We start from the raw sequence: 27250 nt of genomic DNA on the forward strand, positions 1-27250 counted from the left end.
ATTTCTCTAACTCCAAACTGCTTACTTGAACCTTTCCCTGACTATTTCGTAGACATTTCAAATGGAACCCAATAAGAGCCCAGTTTCCCCATCTTCGTCACTTCCTAGTGGCTCAAACCAGAAAGCTAAAAGTCATTCTTTATTCATAATTCCTCTCTGCAAATCTATCAGTTCTTTACTGAATCCACTTGTTTCTTCATCTCTTATGCTCTCTCTCTGGTCCAAGCACACTGTTCCCTGCCTACACAATCTTCCAACTGGCTTCCCTGCTTCCATTCTCATTCCCCCTTACAATACACTCAAGAACAGCCAGACTGACCATCTTAAGTGGGGATCAATTATCCCATCCTATTTCAGTGGCTTTATGCTGCTCTGAAAAAAAAAAAATCTTAATTCCTAGCTCACAAAGTCTATAAATTACCTACCCTTCCTCACTCATCAGGCCTCATTCTCTAAAGTCAGGGACCTCAAAAGAAACTGAATTCACTTCACATTTTTCAAACTGAGAGGTAATTATGAAATGACTCCTTATAGAGGTTGGTGAAGGGTTGAAGAAACAAAGAATAGTTATACACAGAAAATTAGTAAGAGCAGCAGCCATTACTATTCCTAGGTCTGTAGGGGAGAGGCAAAGATTGGAGCCAGAGCAACTGCATCTTCATAGAAGTGAACATCAGAAGGAAGAAAGGGAAGAAATACACTGACTTCTCTCTTCCTCTCCTCTGAGATCCTGCTAGTACTTGCTGCTGGTTGGGAAACCTGGAGGTCAAAGGAACCTGGGTGATTAACACAAGTGTGATATGGGACAACATGCAGGATCTACCTCCAAGGACACAAAGCACATGAGAGAAGGCAGTGCATGGATCTGGAGGTGTGGAGAGAGGTTAATCAGCATACATGCAAATCTCATTCATGACATTATCCTCTTCCATACTGCTCTCTAACTTTACACTTGGTATGTTCTTGTAACAAGAATTTGCATAGGCTTTTTCTTTCTGTGGGTATTCTCTTCCCTTCTACTCTTGACACGGCTAGCTCTTCATCCTCCTTCAAGTCTTAATTTAAATATCCTTATCACTCGATCAAGATGCACGTACATCCTTGGTTAATCATTTGCCCTTTTCCTTCAGAATTACCAAAATTTGTGTTTTATTTACTTGCTTTCCCTTGTCTTCTCCTGTGGAATATAAGGACAGTGGTGATGTGTCTAGCAGCTACTTGCCATATAATAGGTATTTAGTAAATATTAACTGAATGAATGTTGTCCAAATTATATAGCAAAACCATTAAAAGACTGTGCCTAAGGACAATAAGTTTGCAGGAAACATCTGCATGAATTCTAAACTGAAGCAGCATTTAGAAAAACCTAATTAATTTTTATTTTTCTATGTGGCATGGTTTTAGTTAAAAAAAGAGGTCTTTGTATAAAGTAAAAATCTACATTGATGGATGCTCCATTCCTTGTCCACTTAGAAGGGGAATGTCTATTATGGCACCAATGGTGTAAAAGAGAATAACTAGATCATTTGAAAGCAAGGTTTTATATTCATTTATTTTACTGCTGTTTCTATAGCAAAAGCATACAATCACCTGTTTTGGTCTGTGATGCTCTTGGTCCTAGAATATTAGTCATTTCAACATCTTTTTTTTCACTTTTTATTTTTAAGAAATGGAACAAAGGAATAGGAAGTAGCTTTGAATGTAGGAATATATGACTGTAGATATCAATTTTTTAGATGTGACAAGATGGCAACTGTAAAGCACAATCTACAGTGGTGACACTTCCACATTATTGTATATTTAAACATCTAAATGCTTCTCTTACCTCCTCTGAAAGAGGAGCGTCAGCTAAACCCAAATTTCAGAGCATTTTAACCTTCACTATGAATGACAAGGGCCTATTTATTTTGCAGAAACAGTTTGTAAAAAGCAACCTTTGGCTTCACTGATGCATGTTATTTTTTTCTCATTCCTTTTTTATTTATAATGATTTTTATTTTTTCCATTATAGCTGATTTACAGTGGTTCTGTCAATTTTCTGCTGCACAGCAACGTGACCCAGTCATACATACATGTATACATTCTTTTTTCTCACATTACCATGCTCCATCACTGTGACCAGACATGGTTCCCAGTGCAATACAGCAGGATCCCAACAGCATGTTATTTTTAAAGGCAAATGCATTTATAATGGGCACCTCCACTTAAGATTCATTCAAACAAGTGCATCTCAACATCTAAGCAGTTAACTGAGATTAAAAATAATTTTGAGTGTTGGCAGGAGAGGGAAAGCCAGGAAATTCTCTAATTCCAGAAGGAGGTAAAAGAGGAATTATAAGCAGGCAAGGAAATAGCAGAGGATCAAGGAACGTTAGACCAAAAAGTAGATGAGAAAGAATGTTGCCAAGACACTAGGTTGCTGCTAGCTGGCCTGATGGCATCATCATGTTTGCTGAAGGAGCAAGAGCAGCGGCACCAGCTGAGAAGAGCTGTCCATGTTATGGTAATGATCACTAGGACTATTATCGTTGTCACCTGGCATCCTGTAAGAGTAACTGGAGTGACCACAGGCCACAGATGCAGGCCAAATAACTTTAAATTGTGGTTCTACTACTTATTATCTGTGAGACTTGAGCAAGTAATTAGTTGCTACAGAATTAGTTTCTTCAACTGTAAAATGAAGCTAATACCTAACTTACCAGGTTATTGTGAAAACAGGCACTAGCTTCAATATCATTTGTTCCTATGCTCAACCAAGCCCTTGCTCCCTTCCTTCCTTTGATACTTAAATTGGACCAAAATACCTGAACCATAACATTAACCTTTCTTGACTAAAAATTCCTACGTGGGTGTATCAGACTAAAAGAGGTCAAATAGTTGAAGCAAATATTTTTCATAAGCAACAATACCAATTAAATACAGAACAATTTCTTTCAAAGACAGCAGCTATTCTAGAAAACACTGGGCTAAAGTCCTGTAGCTGGCACACTGGCCTTGTGGGGAGCCTGTGAGTCACAGACAGTATTCTTTGAAACCAAGCACTTGACCATGTGGGAAGATCTCAGGCACAGAAAAATTCTGGAGATAGTTTACACCTAGGTAAAAGTTTTACAGCATCTTGTTCGACATTTGGAGTGGTAAAGACAAAAAAGTAAAGTGGGTGAAAGGAGGGAGCAGATGTAAAAACTAGTGGAAATAAGATGAAAGTGAGATAATATGAAAAGAACTGCCCTTTGGCAAAGAAGAGCTAACCTTATGTTTCCCCTTTATGTCTTTCCCATTTCACACTGTTGGTGCCAAGGCCAGCTAGCTAGAAACCTACAGAAGAACCTGTAAGATGAGAGAGAAGGTGAATGCAAAGAGAGGAGAGTGTTATGTCACCAGAGCAATTCTGCCTGAGGAAACCCCTGTCCCCTCCTCTCAGGAACTGAGAAGGGAAAGACATGGGTGGTTCCTTCTTGGAATTAATGGAACCCAAGAAGACAGGGTCTAGAGATGCCTGTACAGCTCTTTGATCTGAGGTGGAATACGGAGGGGCCAAAACAAAGTGACATGGGTGGCTTCTCTTTATATTCACCTTCCTGCTCTTCTTTCAGGTTCTCAATGTTTGTATGCCAGCCCTCTGGTTTCCCTACTCTTCTGCATTATAGTATCTCATGTCTCTGACCTTCACCTTCTTTCTAAGCTTCAGAAGCCAAAAGCTTGTCCCTTTTTCCTCTTTTCTCAGGTTGCAAATATTAACTAAAAACAATCTAACTGCCTCATGGTTGACAGCTCCTCAAATGTGTGAGTGTTAAGCAAAGTCTTACTTTTTAATTAAAACAAAGCAATATGGGGGAGATATTGCTAAATTGGGGACTTCCTAGTACTTTGGATGTAGGTAGTCCAAAGACCACATTTTGAGAAACATGGCTGACTTCACTGGAAAAATACTTCTTCGGTTTTTAGTTCTCATCAGTCCTTCCCTCTTCTTGGCTAAATAATAAATATCCACTCTAATCCCAGGCCCTGAAGCATTCTTACTATATTCTTTGAGCCTAACCTTAACTGGGGTTCTTTATTATCCCGGTAATGGTGGTGGTGAGGGTATGAGTCATCAGTATGTTACTCCAGGGTTAAAGTTCTAGAAGTTATTACCAAAGAAGGTCCTGCATGACCAAAGGGCTTACTTCTTTGAAACCAGAGCCAAGACTGAATGATATGATCCTTCAAACAAAGAGAATTATAAAGCCTATAATTCAAACAAAGGAGGCGGGGGGAGTTCCCATTGTGGCTCAGTGGTTAACAAATCCGACTAGAAATCATGAGTTTGCGGGTTCAATCACTGGCCTTGCTCAGTGGGTTAAGGATCCGGTGTTGCCGTGAGCTGTGGTGTAGGTTGAAGATGCGGCTTGGATCCCGTGTTGCTGTGGCTTTGGCGTAGGCCAATGGCTACAACTCCAATTAGACGCCTAGCCTGGGAACCTCCATATGCTGTGGGAGCAAAAAGACAAACAAAACAAAACAAAAAAAACCCTAAACAAACAAAGGAGGGGCAGTGTAGAAGGTAAGAGAAAAAAGGTTTTAAGCACAGGAAACCATATTCAATGTCTTATAGTAACCTATGGTGGAAAAGAATCTGAAAAAGAATAAAATATCTCTACACATTTATATCTCCATATAATCAAATCACTTTGCTGTACACCTGAAACTAAAAGAACACTGTAAATTAACTGCATTTTGATTTAAAAATGGTTAATTATAAAAAGGGAGAGAAGAGGCTTTACAGTCACATTGTCTAGGCCAAAATCATGTCCACTTAGAAACTTTAGACAAGTTAGGGTTCCCTCTTCTCAATTTCTTCATCTTCAACCTAGGAAAAAAAAGTAGGGTCTTCCTTATAGAAATTACATGAGGATCAAATGCTATGAGGATACTGTATGCAAAATGCATAGAATAGTCTAAATAAAGCATCTATGTGCTTTATGTGTTAGCTGTTATTAACTAAATTTTGTACAAATTCCAGAACTCGGAGGTTATAACAAAGTATATATCCAAGTGTTTGGGCATAATCAAAGCTCCTGAGAAATGGGCCACTCCTGTTAGTGCATCTTTGTACAAAAGATGAGGACTCTCGGTCTGACAAGAATGAAATTCAGGTCAACTTTGCTTCCAGTTTGGTACCTAAACAATATTGATCTCATCTGAAGCAACAGCACTGAGTTTCATCACTTTTGATACTTGTCAGAAAATTCACTATCTAGCACTAGCCAAAGGCTTGCTTGAGATATCTAATGTTCTGTACCATATTATATTTTCTCCTAACGAAATGACTTCATGAAGTTGAGATTTAATGTTTTGCCCTCAGTTTTTTCCCTTCTTTTTTATGGAGAATCGATATAAGAAAAATCCATCTGAAGAAAACTTTATGCTCTGCAAAAGTCATATCCTGGACATCAAATAGGTTTCATCTTAATTTCAACATCAAAAGACTGGTAGTAATTATCTGGAGTGTCTGTTAAGTAGACCAAGTGTCTGTCATGACTGAATAGCGCTGTCAGCCATGGACATCAATAAGTAAGTGTGGTGCCTTTGTGATGTTTGACTACCACCATTACCAGAGCTGAAAGCATGGCACATAGACAACATGCTGGACCTGCTAAACATATATGTCCCTTCTTAAATTCAATACCATAAACCTCTTAGCACTGGGTCTTTGTACATCTTAATCCCTCCATTAAACTGCCCTCTTTCCACAATTAAGAAACTCTCAAAGCTTGAAGATATGGTTATCCTAAAAGTTAATAAAATCAACTCACAAAGGAAGAAATAAGAAGACAGGATGTTTTTCAAATCAATACCAAATGAGAAGGACAAGGAAATCTAGTAGAAGATAGATAATAAGAATTAAACTTAAGCCTGATTAGTGGTATTAAGAATATGCAGATGAGGGGAGTTCCCATCGTGGCGCCGTGGTTAACGAATCCGACTAGGAACCATGAGGTGGCGGGTTCGGTCCCTGCCCTTGCTCAGTGGGTTAACGATCCGGCGTTGCCGTGAGCTGTGGTGTAGGTTGCAGACGCGGCTCGGATCCCGCATTGCTGTGGCTCTGGCATAGGCCGGTGGCTACAGCTCCGATTCAACCCCTAGCCTGGGAACCTCCATATGCCGCGGGAGCGGCCCAAGAAATAGCAACAACAACAACAACAACAACAAAAGACAAAAAAAAGAATATGCAGATGAAAGATGTTTTGAACAAAAAAAGGAGAGCCAGAGGGAGGAAAAATAACATTGGAAGAAAAATGTTCTGACCATGGGTCATTAGGATAATGATGGCATTTCAGACAGCTCAAAATGATAAATCATCACAGTTTGTTTTAAGGAATTCTTTACCAGAACCATTTTAGTGACATTAAATTGTTTAAGTGGCCATATGTGGAATAGTGCAGCAACTAGGTGGGTTTATGGACCAGTCTGGTACACCCATTAAAATAGCTACACCTGCTATAGGAAGCTGTTCACAGCTTTCCTTTGCCAATCTTAAATCTAGTTAATCCCACCCTTTTTGTCATTTTAATTTTCTATAGGTTACTTAAAGCAGAAGGAATGTGGGTGTACTAAACTGTTTCAAATTTAACAATGAATACATTTTTTAAAATCACAAAAGCCATACTCAATTTAGATAGCAGTTTCAGAACTTATGATTCAGTTTTAAATCTTTTCTATTTGAAAGGTTTACACAACAAAATCAGAGCAAAACATCATAATGGGTAGCATAAAAGAGACTATTATTCTACTCAAAATTTGCTTACTGGAAATAAGATATCAAATATCTTACTATATAAGCTTAATAATAATCACTATAGCACCTTAAAATAGAAATTATTGCTTATAAATATCAAGACTGATAGTAACAACAATAAACATTTATATAGGACTTATTCTGTACCAGACATTGTTCTAAGTTTACCCATATTGTTCAATCTTCAAATAAGCCCATGAAATGTGTCTTATTATTCCCATGTTATAGATCAAGAAACTGAGGCACAGGGACAGTAAGCAAATTGCCTAGGATCACAGGGCTAAGGAGTGTCAGAACCATGGTTCAAATGCAGAACTAGGGTTCAGACTATTTCTGAACTCCACAACTGCCTCTCAGTGTTCCTTTAATTTCCATCATTAGTCTTTAAAGGGAAAAAGGGGGAAAATGTTTGTGAGTTTGGTTGGGGAGGAAAGGAAGCATCCACTCGACAGAAAAAGCAGGAGATAGTATTTCAGCCTGCTTATCATCATCAGATCTCCTCCACTTACTTACATAAAACTTTTCATTTGAAAGGCCCAAAAGAACTTCTCCTGCAAAAAACCATCAATAATTGTTGCTGGCTTCCTATTTCTTCAATTTTGGGTGGCACTGTATTTGTTAGACATTCCTGAGTGATCACTGTTTTCTGAACTGTGAACTAGCTTAGGGATGAGGGTACAGCTTCTGAATTCATTTCTGATAAATTTCACCAGAGGGTCTGGAAATAATTATTACCTTTAGCTCTACAGCCTCACCAACTACATGTTGACACTAATACAAAACGCAGGGTGCACAATTGTCACATTGAAAAGATAGATGTAGCCTAATGACATAGAAGGAGGTGCCAAATCGTTTTCAGCTTAAGAAGGGCTGGACTCACAAGATTTAATTAGCTTATAGTTAAGAAGTAATTTTAAGCTTCAAATTACAGTTATTTAGAAACTCTTGAATAGCTCATCATTTTACTTTATAAAACTACAATATGAGGCACACTTTCATGGGAAAAAAAAAAACAATTAAAAGTAAAAAATAAATCCCAGAGAGAAGCAATGAACAGAGTAGAAAGAAAAATGAGCTTGGGAGTTGGATAACCCTAGGTTATGTTATGGCTCCTCAGGTGTGACGCTGGTCTATACATGAACTTCTCTGAACCTGTTTTCTCATTTATAAATTATCACCTATCTTCCAGAGTTGTGAGAATTAAGGGCACCTGTTGGTAATAGCCTAGCATGGTGGCAGTGCTTAATAAATTTTGGTTTCCCATTCTCCATTTATACTAACTCTTAAGTTTTCTCTTAGAACCCCCATTTTTTAAATCCACAGCAACTTCCTCTTCATCTTCACTTCTACTCTTGCTTTTCAAAAATCCATTATCACTTCCCTGACTGACAGCAAAAGCCTACTAACTTGACTCACTGCTTCTAGTTTTTCTCTCAGCAACTTAATATGTCTTCAGAAGATAACCACTAATGTTATCTTCCTAAATTAGAAAAACAATGATCCCCTTGCCTACAGAATAAAGTCCAAAAACCTGTGCCTATTTTACAGATTTTTCTGTCACCATTTTGTCACCCACTCCTAACCAAACCAATACACCCCACTAGTATATATTTTGCTCTTGTCCTAAAATGCCCTCCTCATTACCTTTTGTGAGTTATTACTTATTCCATAAGGCTCAACAGCAATTACATATATTTCTATTACTGTTTCTACTGATTCTATTTGTTCTACTATCATTCTCTCTGATAGTTATGAACTCCCTAAGGAAAGAAATTATATCTTATTCCTCTTTGTATCTCTACAAACTAGAATATTACCTTAAATGCAAGTAGCCTAAATTCTCCAACCCAAAGACATAACTGACTGGATGGATACAAAAACATGACCCATATATATACTGCCTATAGGGGAGCCACTTTAGTTCTGGGGTCAGATATAAATTAAAAGTGAGAGGATGGAAGAAAATATTCCATGCAAATGTAAATAAAAAGAAAGCTGGAGTAGCAATTCTAATATTAGACAAAATACACTTTTTTATTTAGAAAACTTTTATTTTTTTAATATTACTCAATGAATTTATCACATTTAGTTGTACAACCATCATCACAACCCAATTTTAAAATAAAAACTCTTACAAGAGACAAAGAAGGACATTACATAATTATCCAGGGATCAATCCAAGCTGAAGATGTAACAACTGTAAATGTATATGCATACAATGCAGGAGCACCTCAATATACAAGGCAACTGCTAATAATCAAAAAAGAAGAAATAAACAATAACACAGTAATAGTGGAAACTTTAACACCTCGCTTACAGCAATGTTCAGATCATCCAGACAGAAAATCAACAAGGAAACCCAGGCCTTAAATGATGCATGAGACTAGATGGACTTAGTAGATATTTATAGAACATTTCATCTGGAAATAGCAGAATACACATTATTTTCAAGTGCACATGGAACATTCTCTAGGATAGATCACATTCTGGGAAACAAGTCAAGCCTTCATAAATTTAAAACTGAAATCATATCAAATATTTTGTACAACCATAATATGATAAAACTAGAAATCAACTACAAGAAAAAAAAAACTGCAAAAAACACAAACATGTGGAGACTGAACAATATACCACTAAACAGCCAATGGATCACTAAAAAAATCAAAGAGGAAATCAAACAATATCTAGAGATAAATGAAAATGAAAACGCCATGATCCAAACTATATGGCATGCAGGAAAAACAGATCTAAGAGAGCAGTTTGCAGCAACACAAGCCTACCTGGAAACAAGAAAAATCTCAAATAAACAACCTAACCTTACACCTAAAGCAACTAGAGAAGGAACAAAGAAAATCCAAACTTAGTAGAGAGAAAGAAATCATAAAGATCAGAGCAGACAACATCGCTGATTATAAGAGAAATGCAAATCAAAACTACCATGAGATACCACCTCACACCAGTCAGAATGGCCATCATTAATAAGTCCACAAATAACAAGTGCTGGAGGGGCTGTGGAGAAAAGGGAACTCTCCTGCACTGTTGGGGGGAATGTAAACTGGTACAGCCACTATGGAGAACAGTTTGGAGATACCTTAGAAATCTATACATAGAACTTCCATATGACCCCGCAATCCCACTCTTGGGCATCTATCCGGACAAAACTCTACTTAAAAGAGACACATGCACCTGCATGTTCATTGCAGCACTATTCACAATAGCCAGGACATGGAAACAACCCAAATGTCCATTGACAGATGACTGGATTCGGAAGAGGTGGTATATATACACAATGGAATACTACTCAGCCATAAAAAAAGAACAAAATGAAGCCATTTGCAGCAACATGGATGGAAATAGAGACTCTCATACTGAGTGAAATGAGTACAAAGACAAATACCATATGATATCACTTATAACTGGAATCTAATATCCAGCACAAATGAACATCTCCACAGAAAAGAAAATCATGGACTTGGAAAATAGACTTGCGGCTGCCCAACAGGAGAGGGAGGGAGTGGGAGGGATCGGGAACTTGGGCTTATCAGATACAACTTAGAATAGATTCACAAGGAGATCCTGCTGAGCAGCATTGAGAACTATGTCTAGATACTCATACTGCAACAGAACAAAGGGTGGGGGAAAAAATGTATACATGTAAGGATAACTTGATCCCCATGCTGCACAGCGGGAAAAAAAAAAAAAAAGATCAGAGCAGAAATAAATAAAATAGAATGGAAGAAAATGACGGAAAAATCAATGAAACTAAAAGCTAGTTCTTTAAAAGATCAACAAAACTGATAAGTCTTTAGCCAGACTCATCAAGAAAAAAAGAGAGAAGGCTCAAATCAACACAATTAGAAATGAAAAAGGAAACGTTACAACAGACATCACAGAAATACAAAGGATCATAAGAGACTACTACAAACTAAATGCCAATAAAATGAACAACCTAGAAGAAATGGACAAATTCTCACAAAGGTACAAACTTCCAAGACTGAACCAGGAAGAAACAGAAAAGATGAACAGAAGAATTACAAGTAATGAAATTAAAACTGTGATTAAAAAACTTCCAATAAACAAAATTCTAGGACTGGATGGCTTCACAGGTGAATTCTACCAGACACTTAGAGAAGAGCTAACTTCTACAATTCTGAAACTATTCCAAAAACCTGCAGAGGAAGGAAAACGTATGAACTCATTCTATGAGGCTGCCATCACCCTGATAGCAAAACCAGACAAATATACCACAAAAAAGAAAATTACAGGCCAGTATCATTGATAAGTGAAGATGCAAAAACTCTCAACAAAACACTAGCAAACTGAATTGAGCAGGGCATGAAAAGGATCATTCATACACCATAATCATGTGGGATTTATCCTAGGGATACAAGGATTTTCCAATATCTGAAAGTCAATCTGTATGATATAACATGTTAACAAACTGAAGAATAAAACCCATATGAGTCATCTCAAATATATGCAGAAAAAGGTTATGAATAAATCCATTTCTGATAAAAAAACCTCCAGAAAGTTGGCACACAGGGAACCTAGCTCAACATAATAAAGACCATTTACGACAAACCTATATATACTCAATGGTGAAAAAATGAATTTCCACTATGATCAGGAACAAGACAAGGACGTCCATTTTCACTACTTTTATTCAACATACTTTTGGAAGTTCCAACCACGGCAATCAGAAAGGAAAAACAAATAAAAGGAATCCAAATTGAAGAAGTAGTAAAATTACCACTATTTGCAGAAAATCCTAAAGATGCTACCAGAAAACTGTTAGAGCTCATCAGTGATTCTGCTAACATTGCAGGATACAAAATTAATAAACATAAATATCTTGCATTTCTATATACTAACAATGAGAGATCAGAAAGAGAAATTAGGGAAATGACCTAGGAATAAACCTACCTAAAGAGAAGAAAGACCTGTCCTCTGAAAATTATAAGACACTGATGAAAGAAATCAAAGATGATAAAACAGATGGAAAGATATACATGTTTTTTTTTTTTTTCTGGATGACATGGCGATTCTCTTTTTAGTTTTCATTTGTTTTTTTTGTTTTTGTTTTTTTTTCATTTTTTTTATTACTCAAATGAATTTATCACATCTGTAGTTGTATAATGATCATAACAATCTGATTTTACAGGATTTCCATCCCATAGTCCAAGCACATCCCCCCACCCCCCAAACTGTCTCCTCCAGAGACCATAAGTTTTTCAATTTCTGTGAGTAAGCATCTGTTCTGCAAAGAAGTTCCATCTGTCCTTTTTTCAGATTCCACATGTCAGTGAAAGCATTGGATGTTGGTGTCTCATTGTATGGCTGACTTCACTTAGCATGATAGTTTCTAGGTCCATCCATGTTGCTAAAAATGCTGGTATTTCGTTCTTTTTGATGGCTGAGTAATATTCCGTTGAGTATATGTACCACCTCTTCTGGATCCAATCCTCTGTCGATGGACATTTAGGTTGTTTCCATGTCTTGGCTATTGCAAATAGTGCTGCAATGAACACTGGAGTACATGTGTCTTTGCGAGTTATGGTTTTCTCTGGATAGATGCCCAGGAGTGGGATTACTGGGTCAAATGGTAGTTCTACGTTTAGTTTTCTGAGGAATCTCCATACTGCTTTCCACAGTGGTTGCACCAATTTACAATCCCACCAACAGTGTACTAGGGTTTGTTTTTCTTCACACCCTCTCCAGCACTTCTTGTTTGTAGACTTTTGGATGATGGCCATTCTGGCTGGTGTAAGGTGGTACCTCATAGTGGTTTTGATTTGCATTTCTCTAATAATGAGTGACGCTGAACATCTTTTCATGAGTTTCTCGGCCATCTATATGTCTTTTTTGGAGAACTGTCTGTTTAGATCTTCTGCCCATTTTTTGATGGGGTTTTTTGTTTTTTTGGTATGGAGCTGCAGAAGGTGTTTATAAATTTTGGAGATTAATCCCTTGTCAGTCGATTCATTTGCAAAGATTTTCTCCCATTCTGTGGGTTGTCTTTTTGTGTTGTTTAGGATTTCCTTTGCTGTGCAGAAACTTTGAAGTCTGAGTAGGTCCCATTTGTTTATTTTTCTTTTTATTGTCAATACTCTGATAGGTAGATCTGAGAAGATGTTGCTGTCGTTTATGTCAGAGAGTGTTTGGCCTATGTTTTCCTCTAGGAGTTTGATAGTTTCTAGTCTTATATCTAGGTCTTTAATCCATTTTGAGTTGATTTTTGTGCATGGTGTTAGGGAGTGTTCTAATTTCATTCTTTTTCATGTGGCTGTCCAGTTTTCCCAGCACCACTGATTGAACAAGCTGTCCGTTCTCCATTGTATAGTCTTGCTTCCTTTGTCATAGATTAGTTGGCTGTAAGTGCATGGGTCTAATTCTGGGCTTTCTATCCTGTTCCACTGATCTATATGTCTGTCTTTGTGCCAATACCACGCAGTTTTGATGACTATTGCTTTGTAGTACAGTGTGAAGTCTGGGAGCCTGATTCCTCCAGCTCCATTTTTCTTCTTCAGGATGTCTTTGGCTATTCTGGGTCTTTTGTACTTCCAAACAAACTTTAAAATATTGGAAGAATCAATACTGCCGAAAGGACTATACTACCCAAGCCAATCTACAGGTTCAATGCAGTCTCTATCAAATTGAATTTGGTACTTTTCTGGCAGTTTTCACAGAGCTAGAACAAATTATTTTAAAATGTGTATGGAGAGACAAAGACCCCAAGTAGCCAAAGCAATCCTGAGAAAGAAAAATGGAGCTGGAGGAATCAGGATTCCAGACTTCAGACAACACAACCAAGCTACAGTCATCTAAATAGTAAGGTGCTGGCACAAAAACATAAATATAGATCAATGGAATAGGACAGAAAGCCCAGAAATAAACCCAAGCACCTATGGTAAATTAATCTATGACAAAGGAGGAAAGAATATACAATGGAGAAAAGACAAGTCTCTTCAATGAGTGGTGCTTGGAAAAGTAGACAGCTACATGTAAAAGAATCAAATTGGATGAAAATGGATTAAAGGCCTAAACATAAGACTAGAGACTATAAAACTCTTAGATGAAAACAGGCTGAACACTCTCTTACATAAACTTCAGCAATATCTTCTCAGATCCACCTCAGAGTAATGAAAATAAAAACAAAAATAAATAAATGGGACCTAATTAAACGTACAAGCTTTTACACAGCAAAGGAAACCATGAATACAACCCACAGAATGGGAGAAAATATTTATGAATGAAGCAACTGACAAGGGATTAATCTCCAAAATATACAAATACCTACTGCAGCTCAATATCAAAAACAAACAACCTAATCAAAAATGGGCATAAGATCTAAATAGACATTTCTCCAAAGAAGACAGACAGATGGCCAAAAAACACATGGAAAAATACTTAACATCTCTCATTATTAGAGAAATGCAAATCAAAACTACAATGAGGTGCCACTTTATACCAACCAGAATGGCCCTCATCAAAAAGTCTATAAACAATAAGTGTTGGAGATTGTGCAGAGAAAAGGAAACTCTCTAACACTTTGGTGAGAATGCACATTGGTACCACTATGGAAAATAGTATGAAGATTCCTCAAAAAATGACAGTAGAACTAGCATGTAATCCAGCAATCCCACTACTGGGCATCCATACAGAGAAAACCATAATCCAAGAAGACAGATGCACCCCAATATTCACTGCGGCAATATTCAAAATGCCAGATAAGGAATCAACATAAATGTCCAGTGACAGAGGAATGCCTAAGAACATGTGGTACATAAATACAATGGAATATTACCCAGCCATATAAAAGAATGAAATAATGCCATTTGCGGCAATACAGATGGACCTAGAGATTTTCATATTAAGTTAGTCACACAGTGAAAGACAAACATCATGCTATCACTTTTATGTGGAATCTTAAAAATAATAATAAAAATGAACTTATGTGCAGAACAGAAACAGACTCAGACTTTGAAAACAAACTAAGGTTATCAAAAGGGACAGGTGGAGGGTGGGATGGACTAGGAGTTTGGGATTGGCACAGGCACACTGTGGTATTGGAATGATTAGCCAATGGGGACCTGCTGTATAGCTCAGGGAACTCTACCCAATATTCTACGATAGTCTATGTGGGAAAAGAAACTGGAAAAGTATAGATGTATGCATAGCTGAATCACTTTCATAAAGCAGAAATTATCACAACATTGTCTATCAACTACATTTTACTGACACTTTAAAAATGAAAAAAACTAATAATCTAAGGAAATTACTTAAAATGGAGTTCTGAGAGATAATGAAGAAATGAGATGGGTGGGTGCAAACAGAGTAAAAGATTTCTCTTGTTTTGTAAGGGGATGAGCTATTTATTTGCAACACTGTTACATCAAATATGAATGTTATAAATTTAAAGATAACCACTAAAAGAATAGAAATGAAACATAATTTCCAAACTAGCCAAGATTAGATTTCAAATACTACATGTAAAAAGCTGATATGCAACTAAATGCATAGCCTTAAACTGCTCATAGAAAAGTAAGATTGAGCTGCTTCTTTTCTTTATCTTTTTGGCTTGTCCATAACACACAGAAGTTCCAGTCCAAGAATCGAAATGTGCCAGAGCAGGGACCAGTACCACAGTAGTGATAACAGTAGATACTTAAACTACTGTACCACCAGGAAATTTCATAAGATTAAGCTTTTTGAGTTAAATATTCAACTCAAAAAGTCGGGCAAGAATATACACATGAAAGTAGAAAGAAGGTAAAAATTAAGAGAATAATTAAAATAGAAAATTAAGTATCAACTAGAGCAAAAAATCTAATTTTCTAAAGAGACCAATGAAATAGAAAGCTTCTGAAATGACTAGATAAGAAAAATATATAATATTTGACATAAAAGTACAATATCAACATTGTACAGATACAACAAAGCATACAATTTTGTACATATTTTTCTATATATAATGTACACTATATTTCTATATAAGCTTCATATAACTTTCATAACTCTATGCTATTGAATTTGAAACAATCTGACACTATTCTAGAATACTATAGTTACAAAATTTGACTCAAGAGTAAATAGGAAACCTAAAAACAGCTATAACCACTAAACAATTGTTATCTATGGTCAAAAATCCACCCACCAAGAAACATCAGGTCCAGATGTTTTAAAGACAAATTCTATCAAAACTTAAAAAAATTCATTAAGTAATAAGAAACGAAACAAAACCAAAACAAAAAAGTATTATCACAATTTGTTTATCCATTCTCCATCTGTTTGATGGACATTTGAGTTATTTTCAGTTTTAGACTACTAACGTTGCTATGAAGACTCTAGTACAAATCTTTTGTGGCCATATGCTCTAATTTTTTTTGGGGGGGGTGAATATCTAGGTGTGGAACTGGTGAATTATAGTAGATAAAGGTATGTTTAATTTTACAAGAAACTTCCAAACTCTTTCCCAAATTGGCTATACCACTTTATACTCCATGGGTAATTTATGAGAATTCCGTTTGCTCCACATCCTCAGAAACACTTGGTGCTATTAGTCTTTTTATTTTTTAGCCATTCTAGTAGGGTCTACTGCTCACTCTGGAAGTTGGTGTCAAAATGGAATTCCATCACTGAACACCCCATTGAGATTCTGGGACTATCACCCCCCCACCAAACACACATTAAAAGCCTGATAGATGATTATTATATATACTAGACCTGAGAATCAGTGCATTTAATTATTTACTATTATATTTCTGTACTTTCCGATGGTCCTAAAGGGGGAATATAAACATACAATATTTAGACATCCTCTAAATTTTCTCCCACTTTTATTGTTTCTGAATCATTATTTTTCATTTAAACAGTACTTCCCACCTTAGTAAGTTTTTTTTATTATTATTAGTTTGCAAATGGAAGCCTGAAAAAAATAATTAGCCAAGAGAACATCAATACCTATAGTTTTAAATGTTATAATGTCTTCTTCCAGAAGTTTTAGTAAACTTTTCAAATAGTTATTATTCCTAAAATATTTACATACTGTGCTTTTAAAACCACTATTTTTCAACTTAGATAATAGGATATGAAGTTAGTGTATTACATTTTAACAAGATGCAAAATTAATGATAAAATGCTTAAGTCAGGAAAGTCATGGATAAAAGGTCAGTGAACATTTTAAAGTCTTTTATCACTCAAATACATTAAAAATTGAAATTCACATATTTATTTTTTCCTTTTATAGATTTACTGTTACTAAAATTGAGACTAGTTAAAAAATCTAGTTGATGATGTATACGACGCATAGAATCCAGATCATTCTATTCTAATTGGCATTAGATCTGCAAGTTAACAGCACATCTTATGTAAATAAAGCAAATACATAGAATTAAAATAGCAAGGATGCTAAAGTACTGAGTAACAACATTCTGCTTTTAGAATTTTTGCTAATGATGATTACACTTGAAATTCTTCCTGGAATTTCACTAGATACAGCATTACTCATATCCTGTCTGTAAGAGGTATTCAGTATCAATGAAGTATGTAAAGAGGACATTGTAAGTAGCTCATGACCAAAGTTTTCAAGATTCATTAATGAACTTTTCTAGGAAGGTATCCTCTCAAGAAAGATAAAATTTTGTAATTTAAATCTCTGTTCCATAATAAACCCATAAAAATTAACATACAAATCAAAAAGAAACATTTCACCAGCATACTTTCAAAAAATAATTCAAAACTTACATTATATTTAACAAAAAGATGATTATTTTTCAATAATGGAAGGAAATTGATTTCTACTGTTCATGTACAAATTTCAAATAGCAATAGGATTTTTGGACCAAGAGAAAAAATTTTGAATTAATGCATACCATATATAAATTCATTTGGATCAGAATAAGAAATAAACAATTTTTTGATTCATTATTAGCAAGGACAAGGCAAGGAATGAGATACAGCAGAAATGGAAAGCATTTTGACTTCTGAGAAGGGTGTTAGTTAAGAGTTTCAAAACCAGCTAATCCTGTGGATAATGTATAAAAATTACAGTAAATGAAAGTAATTTGTATCAAGAAAAACTCTCAACAGAATTAAATGCCTGAGAGGTGCCTGCACTGTACTGATGGATAGCATGTAATAAAGTCAGGAACTCATGGAACGCATTTTGTGCTCTCACAATGCCTTGGGAACTCTGAACTCAGCCCTGATCAGCCCTCAGAGAGGTCCTGGTTGGATGTGGTAGCTGATGAAGAAATGAACAACTCCAAAGAGGCAAAAATACCGGCATAGTATATTACAGTAGAAATGACCAGTGTTTTTGTTTTTCGTTTTTTGTTTTGACAGTGACTGCTATATTCTTCCACCGCAGGTTATCAACAGCTGGAGAAAAGACATAGCAACTACCACTACTGATGAGTTCTTGGATGTGCCTAGAACAAGGCACTGCACAGAGTAAACATCAGTTTTCCTGCTGGAATTTTCTTAGCTCTTCACAAGGCTTGCCTTCTCTTGCCCTTTGGGTCTCTGTTCAACTGCTACTCCCTAAGAAGTGCTTATCCTGACCATTTTTCCTAAAGTAGACCTTTCAATGTACTTTCTTATTACTCCATGTATTTACTCCTTAACACTTACCTTATTTTATTTTGCTTTATTTAAAAAGAATGTCCTTTTTTTTTCTGCCTCCCTACTATAATGTAAACTTCAGGAGGACAAGGATTTATCTCCCTTGATCACTGAAAATATTCCCAGCACCTAGAACCATAATTGGTAGGCACTAATTAGTATTTATCAAGTGAATGTAAGAAGAAAAAATTATGTAGGCACACAATCGCAAACAGATGAATGGATAAGTGTCTTTTTTTTTTTGGCTGTTTGTTTTTCCAAAGGAAGGCACTTATAATATTTTCTACACCTTCTGGACTATACTGTATCAAGCCCAATTGTGCCTAAATCCTCAACCATTTATAGTCATTTCTTTAAGAAACAAATATTCATCAGTTCTCCCAGAAGAAACATCAGTAGTTACCTACTAAAGAAGATAACTCATCATGGGCAATGGCACATTACTAATGCAAAACTATTAGTGATATTTCATCAAAAATAACTCAGAGAGCTACTAGCATTTGCTTTTGTCTTTACACGACCAAGCTTGCCAACAAATGTTTTCAAGACCAAATAAAATAGTTCAAACTAAGGAACTAAAAATAACATCTTTGTGACTAAGAAAACAGATACAGCCATCTCCAGCCAGATTTCTTAAGCTGTGACCTCAACAGAAGCTCCATGACAAAGGGCTTACCCTCCTTGGGAAGTAATGATGTCCAATAGAGGTTGAATAAAGGTGTGTTCAATACATATTCATTAAATATCTAATAGTACTTAATATTTAAATCATTTATTCATGATGAATGAACTAATCATATCCTCCCAAAATAATACCTTTGACTTAGATTACTTACTTTCATGGTCTAGATTTGCTTAAAATACAAGCTTTAATAAGTAAATTAGATTTCAAAAATTATTGTAGATTAATTGGCAAAAGATGGAAATTTCAAATAGGTTCAAAATTCAGCATGGCTGCTTTACTAACACTATCACTGCTGCTAATATTACTATGTGCTAAACACATAGTAAGCAAACTATTAAGCTACTAAAAGACTATAATGCTTTAGTCATATAATGCTTATGGCAACCCTATGGGATGAGCTAGTGTTGTTATCCCCATTGCACCAATTCGGAGCCTGAGTCACAGAGAAGTTAAACGATGTGCCTGGGGTTTCACTGTCAGCAAATGGCAAAGCTGGAATTCAAATCCAGAAATATGGTTCCAGGATGTGTGTGGTTAATCACTAATCTGTTGAGTGCTATTTTAAGATGCTTGCCTATAAGCAAATTATCAGTCCATGACCAAGAGAGAAAGTATTCAGAAACTTACATAGCAACTTGACATTGCTGTGACATCCAAGTATGCAAACACTGGAGTCATCAAGTTGGACAGGATATAGACTAGTTTAGGGGTCATCAAAGGCACATAATTAGCACATAGCCCTAACTACGCACTGGTACTATGTATAGTCAGTCAACATATTGGTCTTAGACAAACAGGAAATTAAAATAAAAGAAAAAAGGTGAAAAAAAAATACCTCGTACTTCAATTAGTTTGAGAAGCCCTGATCTACACTAACTTCAGCTGAATTCTCAGAAGATTTTTCTCTTCTCAGAAGAAGGGAAAGGTCACTGGGGATGCTGCTTCCATCAGAAAATAACTTTTAGAAATTATTTTGAGATTTGTTTATAAATTTAGTACATATTTTCATGAAGATGTTATATGAAAGCATTTAAATATGAAGTATATAGTTTGTTGCCCTTACTGCATGAAAATATTATGCTTAGTCATTTAAGGTACATAAAAAAATACCTACATAAACATCCAACCAGTTCTATCCCTAACAGAAAGATTTTTTCAAAAAGTCAAATACAATGAAAAATAGTTTACATTTTAATTTTCTAAGAAACATACCTTCTTCCCCCTCAAAATCAGTTTTCCAGAATCTAACTCCTTGTTTTGGGTTTACAGTGATTTGGAAAGTGATTTAAATCAGATCAGAAATCATAAAGAAGGAAACTTGGGGAGTAATTTCCATTTAATTGAGGAAGTCAAAATATATCTAAAATAATACAGTGATACTGAATGTATCTACCATCATGTAGGAAAAAAGATAACTCATACACGATCATTTTCAACATACATGATACACAAATCTTTAAAGACTTTTTAAAAAAGTGGAACCCTTCCTTAAATGCCGGGCAAATTTCTCTGTATAAGAACATTCTTGACATGATTTAGCAAACTTTTGTTAAGGCCAAAAACAGATACATAATACAGCAGGATTAACTGAAATTCAGAGAGTTGTTTACTCTCAATTTTAGCCTTAGCATGCTGCTGGGCTTCTGAGATCTTGCCTCTGGTTACTTTCTTGATGCATTTCTAGGAAGAAATTTTTACTTGCCTCCACCATCCTTTCCTAGCTTTCCATTGTAAAAAATCCATTCGTTGTCCTAGGCAACTACAGAAAAGGGAGAACTACAGGGAAGAAGCGCACACACACACACACACACACACACACACACACACACCAGCTTTAAATCACTGACTTACTTTTACACAAAATCTCAAGTCAATGGATTTTGCTTTTCTTAAAGCATCCAGTCCTCTCGTGGCTCACAAGCCTTTTTCTGCCTGCTTCTGAGATTCTTTACAGATGGCTGAGGCTGGAAGCATGATGGTTGGATAAGTGGGACATTACTTGATCTTCTATCATTCTGATAAGAATTCTATGAGGCAGAGAAAAGGCATATGCCATTATGCTCATTTTTTTAAATGGAGAAACTGCAGCACACAAAGAAAGTTGAGTAACTTGCCCAAGGCACCAAGCAAATCACTGTGAGAGAATTCAGGTCTTTAAAATCCCTGCTCTTCTCCTCATCAAATGACAATACTGCCTTCCCTCTTCTTGGTCTGTCTCACATATTTTATTCAAGTATGATAGATACCTAAATTTTACTTTATGTGATACATTTCCAGACACTTCAACCAGATCAAATTATAATTTCCTATTATGTTTTCTTTAAAATGTCAGCTTTTGAAATGATACCCGTAAATCTTTGAAACATGAAATTAGTAGGAAGAGGAGAGAAAGAATGATTGGAACAAAAAATAAACACAGTTTCAATGACTTTGCTTGGGTAAAGAACCAAAAGATTAAAAAAAAAAAAAAAAATCCTGGGGTTGGGTGGGGAAGAAGGTTCTTTTTGACCACAAGTGTTTTGCCTCTTTGCCTGTTTATGCAGTAGGTGGAGCTATGGTACTATTCATTAGGGTTACAGGAGGCTGTAAGGGAAAAAATAATCTAATTCACTGCTAGGATATTCATTTTCTTTTGCACTTTAAAATGGTCCTTTTTCTGTTTTTGAAACATTTTTCCTCCATGCCCTGAGAACTGTGCTACCTACATTCCTTTTTTCTTTCTTTCTTTCCTTTTTTTTTTCTGGTATAGCAGAGGGTTACCACCTTTACTACATATTCTCACGATGCCATTTTGAGGAGAATACTCAGTGATATAGTTGCACAAAGCAGACTGCCTTTCTCTGCCCCATCACTGAAAAGGTTTCCTCTATAATCTATCAAATATATTTTTTAGCTAGGAGACAGGATTCTCCTGCAATTGAAAGTCTTCCAGAACAACCAATGGCATATGTCTTTAGGTTTTCAATTTTAATGCAGTATAAATGACTGTTAATAACTTCTCATGAAAATACACTACTTATTGAAATTAAAAAGAGAACAAAACAAATTTTATTCAAAAATAAGGAATTAGGAGTTCCCTTCGTGGCAAAGTGGAAATGAATCTGACTAAGAACCATGAAGTTGTGGGTTCGATCCCTGGCCTCACTCAGTGGGTTTAGGGTCTCGAGTTGCCATGTAAGTTGCAGATGCAGTTCAGATCCTGTGTGGCTGTGGCTGTGGCATAGGCCGGCAGCTGTAGCTTGACTGGACCCCTAGTCTGAGAATCCCCACATGCCGCAAGTGCAGCCCTGAAAAAGCAAAAAAAAAAAAAAAAAAAAAGAAAAAAAAAGAATTAAAATCCAAAACTAGACTAAATAACTGATCTTTAGTAGGGAAAATATTCATCCCTAAGAGTATACGGGAATCAAATAAATTCATCTATTACATGGGGATGGACACTGTGTCTACTATTACTGTGTCAACTTGACTGGGCCATGGGATGCTCAGTTATCTAGCTAAACATTTTTCTGGGTGTGTCAGTGAGGGTGCTTCTGGATGAGATGAACATTGGAATTTGTAGAGTAAAGCAGACTGCCCTCCCTGATGGGAGTGGGTCTCATCTAATCTGTTGGAGTTCAGATTAGAATGAAAAGGCAGAGGAAGGGAGAATTCTTTCTCCTTGACTATCTTCAAACTGGGGCACTGGTCTTCTGCCTTTGGACTTGAACTAGGCTCTGACTCTGACTTGGACTTGGTCAGACTAAAGCTTATACCACCTCCTGGTTCATGTGCCTTTAGACCCAGATTTTAGAACTATACCATGGGCTCTCCTGGATCTCTAGCTTGCCAACCTCAGACTGTGGGGCTTCTCAGCCTCCATAACCTGATGGGATAAATCCTTATAATAAGTCATATATATAATATTTAGTAACCTGCAATACATAAAAAATTATAGATTACATATATAACATAAATATTATATAATACTTTATATTATAGGAAGGTAGTCAAAAGGTACAAACTTTCAGATATAAAATAATAAATAAGTACTAGGGATACACAACATAATAAATATAATCAACACTGCTGTATGTTATATATGAAAGCTGTTAAGATAGCAAACCCTGAGTTCTCATGCCAAGGAAAAAAAATTTTTTCTCTTTCTTTAATGTTGTATCTATGTGAGATGACGGATATTCACAAAACTTAACGGTAAGCATTTCGTGATATATGAAATCAAATCATTATGCTGTATACCTTAAACTTATACAGTGCTATCTCAATAAAACTGGAGGAAAAATTACATATAGTATTGGTTCTGTTTCTCTGGAGAACCCAGAGAATAGTAATTACTATTACTAATTTAACAGTAAATTGCTTTGCTATAAATGAGGCCAAAAAATGTTGACTTATTAATTTCTTCCTAGGTAACAACACACATACATTTTTGGGTAAACATCAGCCATAGTATCAAACTAATTTACATAAATAAATCTTAATTGTAAAAACTGTGCTTAGTTTTCTGTATTTGACTCTGTAAATAAACGCTAACTTGATGACAAAAGAAAATGAAGATGTTACCTCTATGTTGTCCTGTTATCTGGAAAAGCCCATTCATTTCTAGACTTCATGTGATGACCCATATGTCTGCCTTTATCTATTTACTGCTGTAAAAACATTCAGTTTTTACAAAAAAAAAAAAAAAAGGCTTGGATTTACCTTGCTTGTAAACTTGAAGATACAGAAAGACTATAAGTATAAAATAGATTTATAATCTGTGACACAGGGAACTTCAAATCTACAAAATTCATTAAATAAGAAATGTGTTCATTCGCCTTTCTAAGATGTCTTAAGTAGAGGGTTTTTTCAGGCTAAAGTATACAATTAAACAAATTCACTGACTGCCTATTATGTCCTAGGCCAGGGAAACAAAGGGTGTAGCTGTGAAATGTTTGTTAGTGTTTACAGAGAAGACAAGCAACTAGAGCCAGAATATAAGTCAGCTTTTATTTTTTTTCCTAATAAGAGTTTTCCAAAGAAGGAAGGAGAGTGTTGATTTCCATCATGACCCAAGATCCTTAGCTCACTGCAGATGGCCACTTTGAGTAGCACTGTTCTAGGTAATTCTTAGGTGCTTTCATGTGTGTTATTTTGTTATTTATAATAGCTAACGTTTCTTGAACCCTTACTATGTGCCCAAGACTTGTACTAACATTTAATCCTCATAATAACTCTGTAAAAAAAAGTACTAAAATTATTTTCACCTTATAGATGAGAAAAATTAAAGCTCAAAGTTTTCATAGACAGTGAGCAGTGAGCTGTGATATAAACCAGGCAGTCTGGCTCTAAGGTCTGCTCTTACCACTTCATTATGCCCCCTTCTCCTTGAATGTGAATCCTCATTTCAGTGAAACAAACATAACTGTCTCTATTTCAGAGTGAAAGACAATGTTCCTAGACTGTGTGATGCCCAAGACAGGGGCCATAACGAGGTCATCTCTGCATGTTCTCTCTGGCAGCCTTTAACTATGCCTCTAAGCTTGGAGGCTTTGTGAGGAAATGCAAAAGGATTATGAAATATGGTCTTTCCCCTCATGAAGCTCATATCCTCATGGAAAAGTACTGCCAATAAGCGAACCAAGTGCAAGGTGGAAGAGCTGCCCTGCCCTCGGCTTGGAAGAGTGAGGGACAACATGTTCTTTTAAGGATATACTCCAAACCCTAAGCCTTGGAAGTAGACAGGTTTAACCTCACAGAACTGCAAATGCCCACATGCGTTTTTCTGCCACTTGGCCACTAAAGAGATACAGAAAGAGGGGCATACAGGTAGTTTTCTCAATAACAATGTCTAGATAGACTCCCTTTGGGGTCTGGCTTCTGTCTTGGGGAGAGGGCATGGGGGGCCCAGCAGAGAATTAGCCAAGTTAGAGTCCACAGACAGCAGAGTCAGGGATGATATATAACTTCCGCTCTCCAAACATGGGGTTGAGAGGTTCAGAGTCCAAGTACCAATCACTCAGTTGGCCTGCCACAGACTCCACCTCTATAGTGTTTGAATGAGGTAACCAACCAGTGACCAACTTGAAAGTCCCTATAAGCAAAGTTTTGGGACTCTGGCTACTGTGTTTCTTTAGGTGGGCAGCTGCCTAAGGAAAAGTCCTTCGAAGTCATGGCAGGGTCTGCAGGGGTGGTATAGATTGTAGCGGCATCAGTGAAATAGGCTCATAAAGTTTAGGAGGAATTGTCCCACTACATGTTTACTAGAATAGTGAAAGGTTAGGAGCAAGTATTTTTGGAGGAAGGGCTGGTTTAAATGTCCATTCTATCTCTTGCAAACAGTGTGACTGTGGGCAATTATCTAACCTCTATAAGCCTCAGTTTACTCTTATGTAAAATGGGGATAATGATATCAACCTTAAGGAGTAAACTATGAGATACATGTAAAGTGCTTATCACAAGACTTAACAATAAAAATAACAACTTTTATAAGGAGATCCTGCTGAATAGCATTGAGAACTATGTCTAGATACTCATGTCGCAACAGAAGAAAGGGTGGGGGAAAAAACTGTAACTGCAATGTATACATCTAAGGATGACCTGACCCCCTTGCTGTACAGTGGGAAAATAAAAATAAAAAAATAAATAAATAAAAAAAAAAATAACAACTGACACTTTTTGAGTCCCTATCATACGCCAGAACCTATTAACTCATTTATATTCTGCAATAACCTTTTAAGACAGGATAGTGAATTGTATTATTATTCAAAAATATCCTGGTCCCTTCTGGCAGGAGAACATTTTCCTATCCCAGTGACTCTAGGGACAGTCATGGGACAGACTTTGCCAATGAAGTGAGCCAACGTGACCCAGCCCAGCTGAAGTTCTAAGAGGCACCCAGAGTTTCCATAACAATACTGATCCTGATGATGGCACCAAAAAGGCAGGTACAGTAGAGCAACAGCCTACCCACAGGCTATATATATCATAAGCAAGAAATAAATGGTTGTTGTCATAAGCTACAGAGATTTGGGGAATCATTTGGTATTCTTAATATCCTTTATATTTTCAGCTGGGAAAACTGAGGCAAATTATGGTTAAGCCATTCATCCAAATTCAACCATAGAGCAGGTAGGCACAGTGACACTGTTAGTGCTTATTACCAACATCATCATCAATGAGGACTCAGATATCAGGGAAGGTTAATTAACAGCCACACCCAGGAAGGAGATTCAATGATGGCTAGAGACAGAGAAGAAAGCAGAACAGGAGTGACAGTGTATGTCTGATGGAGAGAAGCAAGATCTGCACTTGTGGCAAGAGTGGCTGCTAGTGTAAACACAGATAATGGATTATGTGAACAAGGTCAGTGGAACTTATGCTTTATGTGGTGGAAAATTAGAAGCCACTGAAGTTTGGGGGGACAAGGGAGAAACCATAAAACCAAAAGGGATCCGAAGAGTCTTGGAAAAAAAAGAAAAAAAAAAAAAAGAACCAGAGTTTGAGTAAGGAGGCAGCTTCAGGTTTGAGATAAGGACCTAGAACAGTGAGCACTGGCAGTGTCAACGAAGAGGACAAGACGGAAGATGGCTAGTGACTATAGAGATGTACAAGAGTCACATATGTACCCATGCTTGTTAAATGGAATGAGGGGAGGGATGAACAGAGGGACTCTTAAAGTATCGAGCCTGGGGGAACTGCAATAATGATTGTACCCAGGCCTGGGAGATATGGATCTTGCAAATTTAAGTGGACCCTTACCCCTCTCTAATTTTTTCCATTGGGCTGTTCCCAGAAAAGGACCACGCCATGATTAGTCACTAAAGCAAACTTAAAAAATGTTTTAACCAGTTTCGTGAGGTATCAAGAGTTTGGACTTACTGGTATTTTGTAGCTGAAACATTAGAAAATCCAATTTCAACTGCTTTTTAATATATAAATGCCATATCTGAATTTTTACTTCTTCACTCTTTTGTACCATATATACTTATTGCTGCACTATCCTCCATGTGCCTGAGTTCCCTGCAAAGGCAAGGAATGGGTGTGGATAAAACCTGGGGGCAAAAGTATGGGGGTGAAGAAATGTTTCAGCTCTAAAATGCCAATCAAAATGTTTAGCAATCTAATTTGGTTGATACAGAGAAACTGAGCTATGACAACAGTAAGGACACTAACACGGTGTTAAG

At 36.5% G+C, this 27250-nt stretch overlaps 1 protein-coding gene across 50 annotated transcripts in view; it reads right to left on the reverse strand.

Moving 5' to 3' along the window:
- The window catches only part of CFAP20DC (CFAP20 domain containing), a 282882-nt gene that overhangs the window by 212063 nt on the left and 43569 nt on the right, over positions 1-27250 (reverse strand). For 8 of the 50 annotated variants that reach the window (XM_084988754.1, XM_084988761.1, XM_084988748.1 and 5 more), the window contains exon 5: positions 20940-21115. The exons of the other annotated variants lie outside the window; for them this stretch is intronic. The gene's annotated coding sequence lies outside the window, so the exon portion shown is untranslated. The remainder of the gene's footprint in view (positions 1-20939; positions 21116-27250) is intronic. 50 annotated transcript variants of the gene reach the window in all.

This window comes from Sus scrofa, chromosome 13 (genome assembly GCF_054392235.1).
Source record: "Sus scrofa isolate SSC_HxYL_T2T_F1_AM1 chromosome 13, Sscrofa_HxYL_maternal_Yorkshire_Landrace_v2.0, whole genome shotgun sequence".
In the NCBI taxonomy this organism is placed as follows: domain Eukaryota; kingdom Metazoa; phylum Chordata; class Mammalia; order Artiodactyla; family Suidae; genus Sus; species Sus scrofa.